This window comes from Electrona antarctica (genome assembly GCF_951216825.1).
Source record: "Electrona antarctica genome assembly, chromosome: 3".
NCBI lineage: Eukaryota > Metazoa > Chordata > Actinopteri > Myctophiformes > Myctophidae > Electrona > Electrona antarctica.
In genome coordinates, this window is record NC_136808.1 from 18020800 (window position 1) to 18040042 (window position 19243).

Consider the following 19243-nt stretch of genomic DNA (forward strand, 5'->3'; position numbering starts at 1 on the left):
TAAATGGACAGGTATCAGTCAAAAGGGAGACATCGAAGAGGAAGGATGGATGGGGAAGGATCAACATATGGAATGCAGAACAGGTCAGCTCCATAATGGAGATCTAAGTGTTTGAGGTCAGATGTGGAGTTGCTGGCCAATATTGATGACATCAGGGATCTCCATAAATGGGCTTAATATTGATCTCCATCCCTGATGATGTCATGTGATGTCACGTGTTCCATCCCTGATGATGTCACGTGGTGTCACGTGCCCGACCAACACACTGACGGGAAATGTACGATTCCATAGTTAACTGCGACCTTTGGTCGCAAAAAGTCTCTAAAATCAAATTGCAACATGTATACATAATACCACACATGCTAGATTTATTATTTGTATTGTTTTGGTGTAAAATATACTACAAGTGCATCATGGAAACATCAGACCCGAATACATTTGTATGTGTAGTGCAAAAAGCCAAAGTGAGGCAGTGCAATAATAATAAAATAGGTAGGAAAGCAGAGCTGGTCACATGTTTATAAAGTCTGCACACAGAGATAAGTTGCTGCTGATGGTGGCAGTTGCATGAATGTACTTTATGTCTGTCAAGGGAATGGAACATGAAGGTACTTTATGTGTCTGTCAAGGGAATGGAACAATTGCCAAATAACCATAAACTTAACATTTTCATTACATTCACACCATTGATAATTTCACATTGCTTGCTTATACAGTACAAGGGACATACACTCAACTATAGTCATCACATGACACAATTGTTTGTGAAAGTAGATTTTCTTTTACAAGCAGGCAAAAGAACAGTAATAATTCACTAACAAATACATCAAGTGTGAAAGAGCATTAATTATAAATTCATTAAAAATTCAGGCTCACCAGCAGGTGTGCAAATAAAGGATTAGGTAGACATCAATTACACCACATAAGAGTACTTTTTAATTGCAGTTCTTGGATTGATTTACAGAGGGAGACAATCAGGCTCCCTGCAATATGGCTGATTACTCATTTTCTAGAAAAAAAATAATGAGGAAAAAGACCTCACTAGGCAACACCGTGTCCCCAGCTGCAGACTCATAAACACATACTGCTACAGAGTTTCAAGTGCCCTCGTGTGTGTGTGTGTGTGCACGCATGCACACAGGCATGTATGCACAACGTACATGCCCATGAACACATTTATAACACTGCGACACAGACCTTCAGGAACCATATAGTAAACACACGCACACACCGACATAAACACACATACATGGCAGCTTGGCATTCCCATCTGTCTGTGTCGGTGGAGAAGTTCTTAAGCACCAAATGTTGAGCCGTTATGACTCAAGTTTCAGAATTCTCTAGCCTCCGCTGTGTTCCTGATTACTGCATTATGGCATCTGCTTAATTAGCTTGGCTTGTGTCATATGTTGCACACGGGGGGGGGTGTTAAAAAGTGCCCTTCCCTCGTGCTCATTATCTGCCTGGATTCATGTGATGTATAATCTCTCTTGACAGACATTCATATAGACATATAGGACATCTGCCTGGAGGGTGCTTATACGGACTTCACATAGAATGAGAAACACACCACAAAGTAGTGGAATGAATGACAAAACTTTTCAATGCACATTAAAGCACATTCATTACATGCTATTGCATTTATGAGGCAATACAGACCTAATTAGAAATGTGTATAATTATGAATGACACGTCCTCATTCCAGGGTTTAATAATGTATTATAAATCATTGGCAAAATGTAGTAATGTTCATGATTTATGATGCTACAGTATAGCACCACACCAAAGACCAAATAAATTAAAACAGCACCACCTACAAACAAGAAATGTGCAATACTCATTGCAGGTTAAACCAATACTATACAGGGCATTAAAGTCCCTTAAATGAGAAGGCGCACCAGACCACTTGACAGTCTAGTTGCAAAACTACAGCCATAGCTGAATGGGTAGAGAGGCCATGTGGAAATCAGAAGGTCCACAGTTTGCCCCCAGGTCCACCCAGTCTATGTGAAAGTGCAATGACACTGGTAGAGGTTTGCTTTGTGTAGTTATCTTGCCCATAGATATATATATAAACTGGCTAGATGGCTCAAGGCGGAGTCTCTGACGTAGTTCACCCGGCGGCCATCTTGCTTCGGGGCTACAGTACAGTATGTTCAATGGCAGCTCAAACAAAAACAGTCATAACTCGCTCAAATCTTGAGGGATTTACAAACGGGTTGGTTTATTACAAACATTGTCAACGTGGCTATGATTCAGGACGCTTATCTGCTTAATTTTGTTTTTTTATATGAACGTCGTATAAAAGCATATAAGTATTCGGACGTCTCTGACGTTTATAACAAACCAAACCGTTTGAAAATCGGTTGAAAATGTAGCAAGTTATGGTTATTTAAAAGTACATGCCCCATAGACACAATGTTATGCTGTCCCGAGGTAAGATGGCTGCCACGTAGCAACGTCGCTCTCCATTGGCCAGAGTGCGGGTGAGCCATCTAGCTTTCTTATATATATCTATGATCTTGCCATCAACTCCACAACGCAGTTGTTAGGTAATGGTTTCTGTTGTGTTGTGACAGCCATGACTAATGTCTGTGTGACCTCACACCAAGTCTGCGTGACCTCACACCAAGTCTGTGTGACCTCACACCAAGTCTGTGTGACCTCACACCAAGTTTGAAATGAAATTAAATGATTACTATATTTACCCAGGGTATCTGGGCTAAGCTCAAGAACTTGTTTCCAGCCAGGCCCTGCTCATAGAACACATTTCATCGTAGTGGTTCAATGCCTTGTTCAAGGGCACTTCACTTTTGAAGTCGGTTGGTCTGACATTATATGGGTTTGCGTTGAATATGTGATGGCTGTGTGATGTAGATGTGACAGTTCTCTGGACTCTCCATATCGGCTGTGTGATGTAGGTGTGACACTTCTCTGGACTCTCCATCCATGTAAGTGTCTGTGTTTTAAACACTATATTTATAACGCCCTAATAAACAGTCCAATGATGTCCGGCGATGAGCCAAACAGAACCTGGCTGGCAGTATGGGTATTAGGTAATAATCTATCTAGTTCAGTAGAAATTCTATGAAGGAAAAACCTACATTATATGGATACTATGCCTTCAACATGCTCTTTGTGCATCATGAAGCACAACCATTTTGTTGGATACAAGCATTTAACCATTGTCACGTGTGGGTTAGAATGCATAAAAGCATGCTCATAGATTGTTTTTCCAGCTTGAGGGATTCATACCAAAGTGAAACAGAAAAAGCACACCATAAAAAACGGGTTTATCTGGGTGTGCCTCCACCAACTAAAGTGATGAAAATAGCTAAGGACAAGCGAGCCTTACTATACGCTGTGCAATCTGGGAACCCATTCAGTAAAAAGATAAAAAAGGGAAAAAAGATTGAGTTTTCCTTGGTTTTTCCTTTTTTTGTGTAAAATGTTAAATGGTAAATGGTGCATTTATATAGCGCCTTTATCCAAGGCGCTTTACATAGATTGTGCATTACATTCACCCATTCACACACACATTCATACACCGATTGCAGCGGAAGCCATGCAAGGTACCAACCAGCACATCGGGATCAATTTGGGGTTCAGTGTCTTGCCCAAGGACACTTCGACATGTAGACAGGAGGAGCCGGGATTCGAACCGCCAACCCATGGATCATTGGACGACCTGCTCTACCTCCTGAGCCACAGCCGTGTGTAGAAACAGTAACTTGGTTTAGCTCCTCCCCTTTCTTACTCCACTTCCTCCCGGGTGCCTCTGTGTTTATTCTTACTAACAACATCATTACATGTTCAGGGCAGTGGTGCTGACAGATTCTGCTGTTATCTTGAGAGATTATTCCCTGGGTGACCTGGTCCAACCAGGCGGCCAGAAGATCAAAGAAAACAAAATAATATAAGGAATATAAAGGAGCTACTACTGACACAATGGAGGAAATTATTCCCTTTTATAGCTATGAATAAAGTAAAATGTGAACTACAATATCAGTACCCATGGCTAATATTATGCATATTCTACAAACAAACAGCCAGTGCCAACTGCCAAGAAATGCATATAAAACTGAAATAAATGGCTACAGATGCATATACTTGCCCTGAAAGAGGTTTGCTTACTCTGTGATCTCACTCTTAAATGAAACCAATTTGCCTAGAAATTGGTTCTAAGGCCTAAATGCATAACTCTTTACATCAGCTGTGTGCACATGTCTACACATATACATGCGCACACACACACACACACACACACACACACCACACACACACACACACACACACACACACACACACACACACACACACACACACACACACACACACACACACACACACTCCCTTGCTGCAAATCATGTTTGACTTTGAAGTGCTAATTTTGGAAGTTTAGCCAATTTTATTTGCTGCTTTGAAATGTATCCCCTAAGCTGCTGCACCAGCAATGAAATATACAGACCTTTACAATGAGGGATAAGTGACCAAAATGAGAAGCGCCTGGTTTTCTCCTCCACATTATATAACTGTGAATAATCCCCACGTAGCATTTTCTCCCATGCCATCACCAACTTAATTTATATTTAATATAATACAGTCTTCTTACTCTAAATAAGGAGAGGAAACCCCATCCTGAAATGAAACTCACATTATTCATGTGATTTTAAATTGTTCAATCAGTATTCATGAACATAAACATACATATTTCTGTAAACTATACATACAAACATCAGGGTCTGCAATTTGTGACAGTGGATTCATGTGGTGTTCTATTGGCAATAGATAGCACGTTTGGATGTTTTTATTTATTTACTCAATATACGTTGAAATTTAATTTACTCAAGTCTGATGTCATAGTAACAGTTCTGAAATAGTAAGTGTCCCTCTTATCAGTTATCACACAGCAACACAGTCATTTTGTTTCTAGCTTTGAGGAACTTGCTCAAGTTCACAAATAGACTAAACTGTCAAAAATAATAGGAAGGAAGAGAATTGCACATCAACTGCTAACTTCACGACGGTGGTGAAAAAATTGCAGAATTAGCTGATTTAAAAGCCCATGTTTTGAATTGCAACGTGTTGCGAGCTTGTAGATCTGCTTTTTATGTTAAATCTTTGCACATTTTGAAAATGTTTCACCTGGCGTGCCTAAAATAGGGATGCCAGGTTTAAGTGGATAATGTGGTCCCTTTTCAGCTATAATGTCCAAACTCTGTAGGGTATGGGACCAAGGGACAGGTGAGTGTTATTATATGGATAGTCACTGGAGTCCCTATGTATTAGAGTTCACTAAATCACTTCTTTTGTTGATGGAAAAAGTCATTACTGTAATCAACCTTGGGGTCCAAACCTCGGCTGTATGGAAAGGAGACCCCAAGAATGAAAACAGTCCTTGGTAATAGAGCAGCCTTGAATTCCACTTCATTTACCACAGTAATGGATGCAAGGATGACCTCAATCACAATCCTTTTTTAACCGTTTTCTGCAGGAGATGGAGTATTATATAGTAAAATACGCTGATCAGATCTGCTCCTCACCAAGCAACCCGGCTAATAACATGGCAAGAAAAAGAGAGAGGATTTTGAATGTGGTCCCCCTCAACTCCCCACACTGTTCTGCTTTAACACAGTCCTGGACTGGGGAATAAATTGCTTTGGTAATCAGGTTTTTGAAAAGCGTATTTACTGCTTGTTCTGTTTATTGTGGTTCTCAGAATGAAATCTAAAATTGGATTTCATTAGATGTGCAATTTTCACTTCTCATAAAGGGAAGGGAAAAAGAGAGCACCTCACCCTATATTGCGTAAAACGGATGGATCCAGGCAGGTTGTATATATTATTGTTGATTATCTCTGTTTTGATGCAGTGTACATGTACTTACGCTCTTACAGAAACAGTGAAATGAGCTTAGTAATGAAAGGTACAGTTTATAGATAACACAAAACCAACACAAGCTGAAGATATGAGTGTATCAGTCTGATATACTGTGTACAAAGCAACTGCTTAGATACACGGTTCATTAAACCACAACCCTATTTAGTTACCTAATGCACAAACCATGTGCTCAATCATACAGTGTGGTTTGCACCAAATTATTAGAAAGTATAAAGAAAAACACAATAAGAGTCTATTGCTGAAAATCTATTTAAACACCAGATTATGAGTTAATTTTCCTTTGCCAGCTATACTTTACAGCAGGGATATTCAACTGGCAGCCCGCGGGCCAAATGCGGTCTGCGGGGCGCCGCCTTAAGTGGCCCCTGGAAGATTTTCTTTTTTAGGGCTAATGAAAGTTACAGGTATGGTGTGTGCGATATGAAGTGTGAGATTACCATAATGACAGTAATCCTAAATCATATATTCCATCATATTGAAGGGCTTTTGGAGAGAAATGAGACTCCAGTCACTTTAGACTAGAGCACTGCAGAGGTGTGTGTGTGTGTGTGTGTGTGTGTGTGTGTGTGTGTGTGTGTGTGTGTGTGTGTGTGTGTGTGTGTGTGTGTGTGTGTGTGTGGTGTGTGTGTGTCACGGATTGGACTATATAAACACATGAGCACTCACAAGATTTAGAGATGGATTGTCATCATCGGATACGATGGACAACCTTAAGTAAGTAAGTGTGTGTGTGTGTGTGTGTGTGTGTGTGTGTGTGTGTGTGTGTGTGTGTGTGTGTGTGTGTGTGTGTGTGAGTCCAGCTGGTGCTTGTTGACGGTTGTTAATGTCAAAGCAATTATGTGTATGCACTGTCAAATAGGTCTACATCTATTCTAAGGTAGCATATACCTGTATAGACATTATCCTACTCATTACTAGTGTGCACAAATGTATTATAAGTCTTCGTGTTTGAACCAAACATTTTCCACATGCTGTGCGGTCCCCCACACTCATTCTACAGTTGTGGCCCCGACCTAATCTAGTTGAATACCCCTGCTTTACAGTCTACACTACACTACAGTAACCCCTAAAGGGCCAACAAGCACTTGTTTATATATCAGTGTAAGCTCTGCACAACTCCAAAGATATGGGCATCACATATATCTTATTCCTCTCTTATTCTGCTTAGCTCCTGTTCATCATCATCATCATCATTATTTTTTATTATTTTGTACAGTTCACCTATTCCATAGTCATAGGAAGTCTGCCCTGGAAACAGTGATCTACAAGCTACTGTGTGTGATCTCAGACTGGATGTGACGTAACCTCGCGTCACCAGGCTTTCCACCTCGGAGGATTTCCACCTCGGAGGAAAGCCTGGTCTGTGTTACAAAATTGCCATGTGAACCGGTCTGGAGCGGACGATATCGCTACATCATGTTGTAGTATTGTTTTGTAGTCGTAGGTAGTCATAGGTAGGAACAATCAATCGGAACTTCCTTTTCCCTTAAACCGGAAGAATAACAATAAAAGCTCTCGTAGCCTGCAGATTTTATTGAGAAAAATTGGTTTGAGGGAAAAGGAAGTTCCGGATGATTGTTGACTACAAAACAATACCACAACATGCCGTAGCGATATCATCCGCTCCCGACCGGATCATAAACCCGAAAAGGAATTCTGCCCAGGCTAGATGTGACGATATCTTCTCCACAAAGGGCACAATTAACGGCTTTTGCCATGTCTTGGTTTGACTCACGTCTATCCTGCAAGTTGTAGTTAATCCCTTGTATCAATCCTACTGTGGCAGTGGAGTGTGGTTCTGTGGTTGGCTGCAAGCGGTGAGCCATGGGGTAGTGCTCTGCAGCAGACACACCTGTAATTGGGCTCATGAGCTGTCAGGCTTTGTTGTCTTTTGTCTAACAGTGAGGCAGGGGTCATGCCACATGGACTTATCATCAATGCATTTTAAAGGACTACTGAAATGTAAGTACAGTACATGCTGTAAGCAGAAAAAGACAAGCAGCTGAAATACTACAGCTTGTTTGTTGCGTTTGTTTACCTGTTGAACTGTGTCTGTTAATACAATGAGTGCCGCCTGCTAGACTATTCCACTATGATGCGCGTCCGCTAAAATGAGGTCCATCTTTGCTCTAGAAAACGCCAACGTTCCCATCGCGCTCACCGGATAATCAGAAAAGACCTCATCGCAGATGAGTTCAAAACCACGGACACCGCATTCGTTTCAGAGAAAACAGCGTGCAAAGGCCGTGCCTAAAACAGAAGATAATGTGATTGGTCATACAGCTGGCGGGGCCCTAGCAATTGTGCACAGCAACCGGATCGGTTTAAAAAATGGAAAATAGCAAGGCAATGTTATAGCGATATCAAACGCCTCAAGACCAACCTACTCGTCAAAAGCGCCCTGCGCATTGCGCAAAATCACGAGTATATACCTGTCACTGGGATCAAATGTGTAAATATGTTGCATGGTTGCCATCCATTTGTACTGCAATGCATTGTCCAGGAACTACAGTAGAAGAATGACATTAACAAGTAACACTGCCATGCTGGAGAACCAGGTGATGCTCTAGCAACAACAGAGCCAGCTACTGCTGAAGACCACGCAGCACCAGGAGGACGACCGTCAGTAATTGGAGGGGCTAATGCCAAAAGCTACAACATCTGAGACCACACAGGTCACTCCTCTGGGTCGACTGTGTATCGATCGCGAGATAATGGTGTTCCTGGTGACATTGGAAGGGTTAGTAGCGCAGGCCTGCGCTTGGCCATGTTAAGAGTGGGCCCTACACCTCCTCCCTCGTCTAACGGGGGAAGCCCAGCTAGCGGCGGGCAGCCTGCCGGGGACATTTCACACTAACTACACCATCATCAGTAAAGCTATCCCGGCTGGGAACAATGACTGACCCTGGAGGGCTATCGGGGCTGGTACAAGGGGCTCTACGTCTCCGCCACAGCAGACCCTTCCCCGAGTGATTAGTGCTGAAAGAGTGCATCAACGGACTATACCGGCTGCAACAAAGTGGTCCAATGCCTCAGTCCTGCCAACCTGACTGCAGTCTCTCATGACTCAAGAAGCATCTGACCAATCAACTTCAAACTTAGTGCGTGTATCTCCTAGGATGAGGATCATTCAAGATTTTTGTACAGGAGCAATGTTAGTGAGTTTGACGTTGTTTAATACAATCAGATATAAGCAAATTGCGGCTAGTTGCCACCCTAACTTAATGGCAAGATGGCTGCCGTGTGCATATGATCTATTGAATATTCAAACATGAGTATTCAGAACATTTTGAAGCTTCAGAACATCTGTAGCTCTAACGGTTTAGAAGAAAGAGGGCACGTTTGAAGTAGTGGTTATTTTAAAAAGGCTGTGGTCATTTTCAGGTATTGTGTCCCGGATAGAGAATTTCTCACAGTTCCCAAGTTGTTCCCTGGGGTCATATTAGTCAAGAACAGTTGAGATATTCTCTCCTAACTGAAGTGCATACATATATTAGCTCCAATTAGTTCCAATTTTTGTCGCTCATTTCATTGTTTCATCACTTGCAATTTCACTTGTCTCTTCTGTTATCTCTTCTGATTAGATGAAATTGGTATCCCGGCCTGAAAATGTATTTTCCATTTAATAGCCAGCTGGAGAGATGGGGAGATTGCTGTTACTGAGCAAACACTCACAGCCTATCACTTACAGCACCTTTAACCAGTTCATGACGATTCATCCTGATTCGCTCACTCACAGCCTATCACTTACAGCACCTTTAACCAGTTCATGACGATTCATCCTGATTCGCTGACAATTTTTCACCTAGCTGAAAATGAGCTGGAGAGACAGGGGGACCCCTATTACTGAACAAACACTCTATCGCAATGATTACTATCAGAATATAGTGATTTAACATTTTAACAAAAAAACTTTTTGTTTTAACCAAAACATATCACTTACCCTGATTTTAATAAAACAAAAACTAAGTGCTTGGGTGGCAGTGGTAAAGTCCCTGCCCACCTCCACGGAGGTTATGGGATCGAAAACTCTGTGGTGCATCCGGCCTTGTCATCCCCTGATTATGGGTATGATATGATGGAATGTGGATATAATATATATGTGGATAAATAGAGTGTTCGGTTGAAATCCAGATATTTGTGCATAATGGGTTGGTTAACACTACAGATTTGGGCAGGAGCAGTTTGGACCTGTGCTGGGAGAGTGTCATAGTTCTAATGCTCAAACCCTTGTAATGATATGCTTTATAATTATGATTTAAACACAGTGGTGTGTATAGCCTTTGTATCAGGTACAGTATGAGAAAGATTAGTCCAAAAAATGCTATGATTATATCCTCATAGGGGGAAACTGAAAAGGCCAAATAGATTCAGGAGTCTTCCGGGACCAGTCACTGAGCAGGGCAGAGTAGTATTCAGAGCTATACTGTACCACCAGACAGGTGAGTCACATTTAGCAGCTGATGAATTACTGGTGAGGCAGAGAACAATTAATGCTTCTCTCAATGTTTGTTCAAAAGTGTCTCAGTCAGGACAACTCAAGAATGGATGGAATATATATTTATTGAATATAAGATGAGCAATATATTTATTATGGTTTGGCGATGTATTGGATCTGCTTTTTAGGTACTCGGATCAAGCGCATCAGTCCCGACCATAGGGACTCCGAATCCCCCGTACCTAAACAGTAGATCCAAAACGACAGGTGGTAGCTGGGGTGGAGGTGGGTGAGCAGCAGGTTTGTATACAGCAGCACGCAGATACAGCAGCAGCAAGCAAGCAAGCAGGAGGAGGAATGCAAACCTCCGGTTAAAGTAGCCGGTATGAAGATGGAGTGAGTGTGTGATTGGCTGAGTGAATCATGTGGATGGGAGCGTGATGCTGAGGCGGCCCAATTAACGGCCGGCAGCGACTGCACTGAGGTTCCCTGACTGAACTTGTTCTGCGCATGTCTACGACAGGCACAAATGCTCATAAGATTGAATTCATAAGACATTTTTGAAAATGAATGCTTGACTGATATTTTAAATATTCAACAATTCAAGCCCTTTGTCGAAGTTTTATCTAAATCCAATCACAACAGGGCGGCAGTGGCTCAGGGGTAGAGTTTCTGGATGGTAACCGCAAGGTCGCCAGTTTGAACCCGGGCTCCCCCAGAGTTAGTGTCGAAGTGTCCTTGAGCAAGACACTGAACCCCTAATTGCTCCTGATGTGCTGGTTGGTACCTTGCATGGTTTCCGCCGCCATCAGTGTATGAATGTGTGTGTGAATGGGTGAATGTAAAGCACAATCTATGTAAAGCGCCTTGGATAAAGGCGCTATATAAATGCACCATTTACCATTTACTGTAGAGCTATCGCACGCACGCGCACACACACACACACACACACACACACACACACACACACACACACACACACACACACACACACACACACACACACACACACACTCTATGTGCTACATGCCATGTTGTGATTGTAAAAACACTTCATGTCAAGGTCTACATAGAAATCATTTCTATAAAAAAGAATTTAAAGAGACACTACACTATCATCATTTCCAACAGTAAGTATGAATCAGGTTGATGGTGGCCATAGTTGGTGTTATATATTATTATTATTTCCCCCAGTACATTTGCAGGTGGAATTTGACCTCTGCATGTACCCATCCTAACTATTAGGAGGAGTGACTACAATTAACATGGCATCCTGGGAGCCGTAAGGGGTTAAGTGTCTTGCTCAAGGACACTTTGACACATAGCCTGGGCAGGCCCAGGTGGCTTTCTGTCTTCCAAACAGCCTCTCTATCCACTCAACTGCAGTACGGCCTGCCGAAAGGGTTCTGTCTCCCCTTTGGGGACTCAAACCCCAGTCTCCCACGTCGTGTTGTACTATCTAATGTATTCTATGAAATGGACATCAATGGCGTACAGTATTTCCCTTTAAATTGACCCACAAACTGAAATATCATCACAGTCCTGATAATGTTTACGGTTTTACCCTATGGAGTAATAATGAATAAAGCTGAATAGTAATAACGTTGAAACATCACCATCCCACATACAGCACAGTACATACTGTAGGTGTACACACTAGTATGGACATGGTTTTACCGTATGGAGTAATAATGAATAAAGCTGAATAGTAATAACGTTGAAACATCACCATCCCACATACAGCACAGTACATACTGTAGGTGTACACACTAGTATGGACATCTCAAGACTACGTTTGCATTAATAATCTTAAAAGTTAAAAAAACACAAGAAAGCACTGACTAACATGAAATGTACCCACCGGTAATTGTATTTACTATTTATATGTACTATGTACTTATGTAATATGTATTTATATGATGTGTCACTAAATGATGATGATGATGGACATTATATACCTCTATTGCCTCATTATATTAGAATCAGAATTATCAATTATTGTCACATAAGTGTAAAGAAGTGAGTGAAATTAGTTTTTGTGCAAGCTCTGTCATTGTTTTCAGGAAGAGAAACGGAAAGGGGGGCAGGGGGGCATACTGTATCTACATACAGTATGCATAATCCAGCTGAACAGTACTGTATGTACATGATTTTCAGGATGTACATGATATATTCTTTTATAAATCCCCCAAAACATCCTACTTGTAGGCTCCATTTCCATTTGTGTGTTCACTGGCTACGTGGCTAAATAAATAAAATGTACTTTACTACTACTTATTGCATCACGTGCACTGCAGTGTATACAGAATGTGATGTTTGAATTGATGCTTGAATTTTAGGCACTTTTTACTGCGTCATATTTTATCTCTTTCCGAGTTGAAATCCTGTCACCATTCTGAGCAATTTAGGCCTGGAAGAGCCTGGAAAATGTCAGTGATCCAGTGTGCCATTGCAGATATGGAGGTGCATGGCTTTAGGGGACAAACCATTTCCCTGCTAGCAGAAAGACTCTCTCGAACAACCTCTCCGCACCCTAGCAGCCTTTGCACTGTCACTGAGTCCCACTATTGAATTGAATGGTCCACAGATTACTCAATTATTTCTATATACCAGCCTTCCATGGCAGACTAAAGGCCCATTATTGGAGGGACTGAGACCATAGGAACTTATTACATGTGTGACCTTTTAAAGCCTTTCACCGTGATGGATCTCAGGTGAGAATTTACTGGAATCAATTTTTATCTGAAAGCTCGATGCTTGCTCACTGGGCCCAGCCCTGTGTGAAACATTCACTTTATAAAATAAAAAATAGAGAGAGAGAGAGAGAGAGAGAGAGAGAGAGAGAGAGAGAGAGACTCATACTACTGGAGATGGGCAGGATTTTAAAGCACCCCAAATGCCTTTGTGTCCTTCCCTCCCAAATTAAAGAGACTTTGAAATGGAGGGCTCGAGGAAGTGCCGGAGTATTGTGCTTAATCAAGGTAGAAATACAAAGACTGAGCCAGTTCCCTTAAGGTTCACATCAAAAGGTGCATCCCACTTTGTGAGCTATTTAATCAGTTAAAACACAGATGGCAGGCTGCCGCAATTAATTAATCATATATGAGGCATCCTGTACCTGCTAGCAGAAAGTGTGTCAGTGCTGCAGAGATCTCATTTGGTTTTCATTGTACCTGCCACCAGAATAAGCAAGCACTGAATATGAACTTGCGTTTAAAGTCAAGAGCTGCTGGACATAATGTCCTAAACTTTGAACTATAAAGTCAAGGTGCCTAACTATGATTGGCCTGAGTGAGCATAATATCCAATATGCTTTAAAGTGACGATTTCTTTTGAATTACCTCTTAACTTTCACCAAAGGCAAGAAGGATTCTGTACCACCTCCCTTTGGCACACTGTACTGTAGTTTGGCAATAAGCTCTTTCACAAGAGCTGTTTACACACAAAGCACTTTTCTTTATAGTAATTATCTTCACAAATAAAAGCTTGCAACTCAGTGAAGGTTTCCTTTGATCTTTTGCACACAATTCTCTGTCATTTGGTATGCTGAATCCATACAGTATATGTGGTGATTTCTTGAACAAGCTTTAGAGACTGTCATCTTAAGTGTTTGCTGGTGCACGCAGTTCACATAATCATACAATTTAAGAAAGTTTTGCCACCTTGTAAACATAATGACATTTCCAGAACAATGTGGCACATTGCCAAAAAGGTTTTTTAATAAAGTACGGTATCCATGTTCTGTAGGGAATGGGGGAAGGTGATTGGGCATGGGGGCTTTATGAGGCATTTAACCTCCCAGGTCTTCTCTGTCTGTGGCTTCATGTGGCCTTTCCTGGGTGGGCTCAGTATTTCAGCATTGTTCTTCATTATTTCACACATTTCTCACTCAAGAGTTCTTGCCACAATTACAATGTACTCTATGCATTTCCATAGAGAGGTCAGTTGCACTTCCTTTAACAAGGATGGATACATTAACTGTTACGGGGATAGAATATGTGACGTTCCAGTTTACGAGACGTCGTCTCTAACCATATGCCACTGGGCTGCCTCATTCATCATGCAATTATGCAGCCATTCTCATTCAAAAAGTATGCAGGCCAACGTACAGTAACACAACCAACACACACTATCTGATTTTCACCATAGTGATACACTGCACTGTACGGTAGGTAACTCAAAATACATAATATAAGGAAGGGTAGGGCTACAGGATTTAGTTCCGACACTATTATTGATCCGACAGTCATTAGCCCGACAACCTACCGAAACCCTAACCTAACCATAACCGCAAGCACGGGAGCAGTGCATGGTTCGAGCGCTAGTCCAACCGTTGGTCCCGCATGTCGGACTAATTGCAAATCAAAACACAGACCTAATGTGGGTAGAGAAGAGATCAGTAGAGACAAGTAAAGGTGCTATGAGCTTATACTATATATGGAGAGTCGAGAAAAGGCACTGTAAATGTCCCCTAGCCTATGTAACGCCGGGGATTCGAACCTGGGTCTTCCGTGTGGAAAGCCAACATTTAACCACTAGCCTAAAGGGGAATTCCACCTTGTTCGTGGGAGATATTAGGCAGAGGCTCTGACCCACTACTGCTACACCTTCATACCGTAGGATGGCAGTGGCTTCATTTACCTAGGGTTGCTCGGTTATGCAAACCCATAATGCAGGATTTCACCACAAGGGGGCCCCCCAACTGGCAAGGATTTATATTTTTCCAGCTTTGAGGGTTTGTGTAAACACAAACATTGAAGATGAAAGTGTGTAAACACAATATTTGTAAACACAAATATTGAAGACAAAAGTGAGGACGCAAATTGTGATTGGCCAGAATGTGATGATGTATGATGACGTATGATGATAGAGCGCCCCTTTTTTGAGACAGGAGGCTATTCTAATTAGTGTGGTTGCCCAAAAACTATAGTTATTGTCACACTTTCTTCTTCTAGCAAGTGACGGTGTGTGGGTGTCCCTCCTTTCTTCTACGTCGTATGCCTTGTCACCATCGCACCTGCTCCAAATTGCTAACCAGGTGTGCGGAAGTCTTCTCTCCATAACTTTCTATTTCTAACATTAATTAATGCATTCCAAAATACAGAAATCTTGAGGTACAACTGTGCATCTACTATAGGCTACTACCGTACAAAAGGTGTGGCATTTTATCAATTAAACATAAATTATGGTACATTTGAGTGACAGTTCACCCATCTTATATAACGCTACTGGAATAATAATTAAATTGATCTTGAAATCCATACCATGTAGTGCAGCAAAACACCTTGCTTTCTCACATGTTAAATTACAGAAGCAATTGCCTAAGCAGCAATGGACACCAGGCCTGTCTGCATTTTCATTCTTTTTTTACTATTTTTTTTATCCCACGAATTTGCAACCATTTTCACCCAGTGTCAATTATCTAATGTAATCCTGGGCACTTCCTCTGCCAACCTGGGGGGGCAGCGGACTGACCTCCTGCTTCTTTCTATGCATGAGGAGTCCAAGCTGCTTCTTTTCACCTGACAGGGGGGAGTTTCCCCGGCCAGACGTAGCACGTGGAAGGAACATGTTATTCCGACCCGTTCCTTTCTCCTCCACTAGGCGCCCCGGCTGGCCAGGGGGAGGTAGTTTAGAGACCAGGATTACTGCATGTTTTTGTGAGGGTACCTATCCTAGGCCTAGGGGACACAGGGAATGCAAACTCCACACAGAAAGGCCCTTTCGAGTTTGCATGTTCTCCCCGTGTCCCCTAGGGTAGGTACCCTCACAAAAAACATGCAGTAATCCTGGTCTCTAAACTGCCTCCCTCTGGCCAGCCGGGGCGCCTGATGGAGGGGAAAGGAACTCCCCCCTGTCAGGTCAGGTGTAAAGGTGCTACTTGGACACTCATGCATGAAGGAAGCATGAGTTCAAGTCCGTTGCTCTCCCCAGGTTGGCGGAGGGTGTGTAGAGCCCAGGATCACATTAGATAATTGACACAGGGGTGAAAAATGGGTTACAAAATCGTGGGATAAAAAATGTGTAAAAAAAAAAAGAAGGCCCTTTCGACAACCCCACCTCGGGTATGGGCACTGATGACACGTAGCACGCCCCCAGCGCCCACACCGCCCCCAGCGGGAATGGAACCCAGGATCTTCCAGCTGTGAGGCGACAGCATTACCGACTGTGCCACTGTGCCCACTGCATTTTGATTCTCTCCTCATATTCTTGTGGTCCAACATCAGAAAGACATTTTCCAGCTATGTTGCATTTCCCTCCTTTTACTAGCACAAACCTCCGGTGTGTTATTAGCAAAAAGAAATCCCTGCAAATCCATAGTCAATCTACCCATAGGTACCATCAGAATATTCATAATGAGTATAATTGAACGAAGCAAGCAGACATCAATACAGGCCAGTTGGACAACAACATGAATACATGTTGTCGTAATGAGTCAAGCACACAAGTCATTGATGACTGATCAACACCATTTCACTCTGTGGTCCTGTGATTTGAATAATTATGTCATTCTATTCATTCTGTTAAATCTGTAATGCAATCCAATAAGTTGCTTTCAACCCTAATGCCACTGTCAAGCCACATCATTAATCACTTTGTCACTTCATCATTTAACTTAAAATAGTTTACCTGGCTTAGGACAAGATCCCCAGAATTGTTTTATTTAAAGCAGAAATAACATGCATTTTAAACTGTTTTTAATATTTAATATCATATTGTCTATGTCCCTCAAACGTATTTCTAATGGTTTGAGCCTCAATCACCACTCTGATATAACCAGTTCTTGTCATTTCTTTCTGGACTTTGAAGCAGTTTTAGCTGCAGTACCACAATGTCCTGAGGTGGTGGGGGGCGCTGATATGCAAATTATTTAATATTTGAGTCATTATAATACTGATGCTAGATAAACCCAGGCTTGTTTCCATTCCATGTAAGCTTGGAAAATCAACAATGGTGCACATTGTATAATTCCTCCTCCAAATGATGACATCACGCATACTGTACGACCAAATCAGTTGAGCTGTTCCTGAGAGCAATTTCCATAGAAGTCCCTATGTGAAAGCCTGACTGTTCAAAATTGCATATTTGTGGGGATAGAAAACACATGGGACCTTTAATAAATAGTGTGGAAAAACATTGAAAATACTGTTATTCATGTTGGGTGCCCTGGTGGCTTACAAAGTGTGTAGCAGTACTGGCTCAGAGCCTCTGCCTGATGACCAAAGGGAGAATTCCCCTTTAGGCTAGTGGATAACATGTTGGCTTTCCATGCAGGAGTTCGAGGGTTCGAATCCCGAGCGTTACAAGTGCATAACACGAAAACAATGCTTGTCCTTCCTCTAGATGACCACTTCGTATCTGACCCAAGGCACTTTTCTCTCTGTTCACTGTATCTATCTGAAATTAAAAAGCATAAAAATACCCTAAATAAATCTTAATGCAAAATAAAATATATTCATGTGTGTTGTCTCCCTCTCTCTCAGTATGCAACCCACTGCAGCAGTGACAAATCCACTGAAGTATTTAATTACTACATCAGGTATATAGATCAGAATTCAAAGGTGACATTTAAAAATCAATCAAATTTAATCTTTTAGTCAATTTCAGGGTAGTGCAAGGAACATACTTAATGTGATTAATTTAAAAACATTTCTTGTGAGGGATCAGCTGAAGACTAGTACCTATACTTGGCATAATAATATGGTATAGGCCTCTGCATTTTAATCTCTTGTCCATGGCAAATTGTAGAAAGACACAAGAGTCTTTACACATTATTGTTTTCAGCAAAAATCTGCCTCCCTCCACCCATCAAAGACGCCCTTTCCACAAACTAAACACCATAGACTTAGAAATATGACTTAAATCAGAACAGATGGTCTTAAAAGTAAAACATAGTAATTCAATCTGGATAATGGGAGGCAAGCCACAAACTGCTCCATTCTCATTTCTCTGACTGAGAAACTCATCTGAATTGCTTCATCGTCTTTGATGCTCAACCCCTCCAATCCGCCATCATAGTGTTTCTCTGTTCCCCATGCATATTCTAACTTGAGCATTTAAAAGGATAGTGTATATTTACTACACAGGCCTCACTTTGTGCTCAGAGAGGGGCTATTAAGCCCCAGACAAGAGGAAATGTATAGTAATTGATCTTTACAAAAGATTATCCTCCTCCATCAAGCTATTTGAGAATTGCATTTGATGGCTAAAATACTGCAAAATAAGAAGTGTCTTCTAGCATCAAACATTCACACTTAGCATGCACTTTGCAAAAAAATTACTACACTTTGCCGCTTTGTCTTGCAGCTTGACTTCTTTCTACTTTAGTTTCTACTTTAGTCTTTTTTTTTAAGTGTGAGCACAACTCACTGGCAAGGCAAGCCATGAGTCGTACAGCTAGTATGACTTCCATCAAAGGATCTCCCATATACACTACATAGCAAATGTACAGAACATTACCTAAAGATGTATGATAAACTGTCAAAGAGCAGATTGCACAACAAAAACGAATCAATTAAAATAGCAGTAAACAACAGTGGTATTGAAAAATAGGCATAGTATATTATATGACATCTTGAAATTCACATCAATATCCCGATCCTTCAAATGTAGGGAGAATGTAGTTGAACAGTAGGAGTGATTATAGAATCAAACGTCATCACAGGATAGGATAGTCTTTTCTATGATGTTGAATACAGAACATTGCGGGGCCTGCAATTGATTTAATGCCATTCTCTTTATTGTATGTTTATGAAAAGGGTCTGCATTCTCTCATGAGGTTTGTCTAATTGCCTATATATAGAAATCAACTTGTGTATAGAAGTTGCATACTAAAATATCTGATTGGGCAGGAAACACATCTGTTGATTAAAGGATTAGTAATGTGTATGAATGTGGGAGGAAA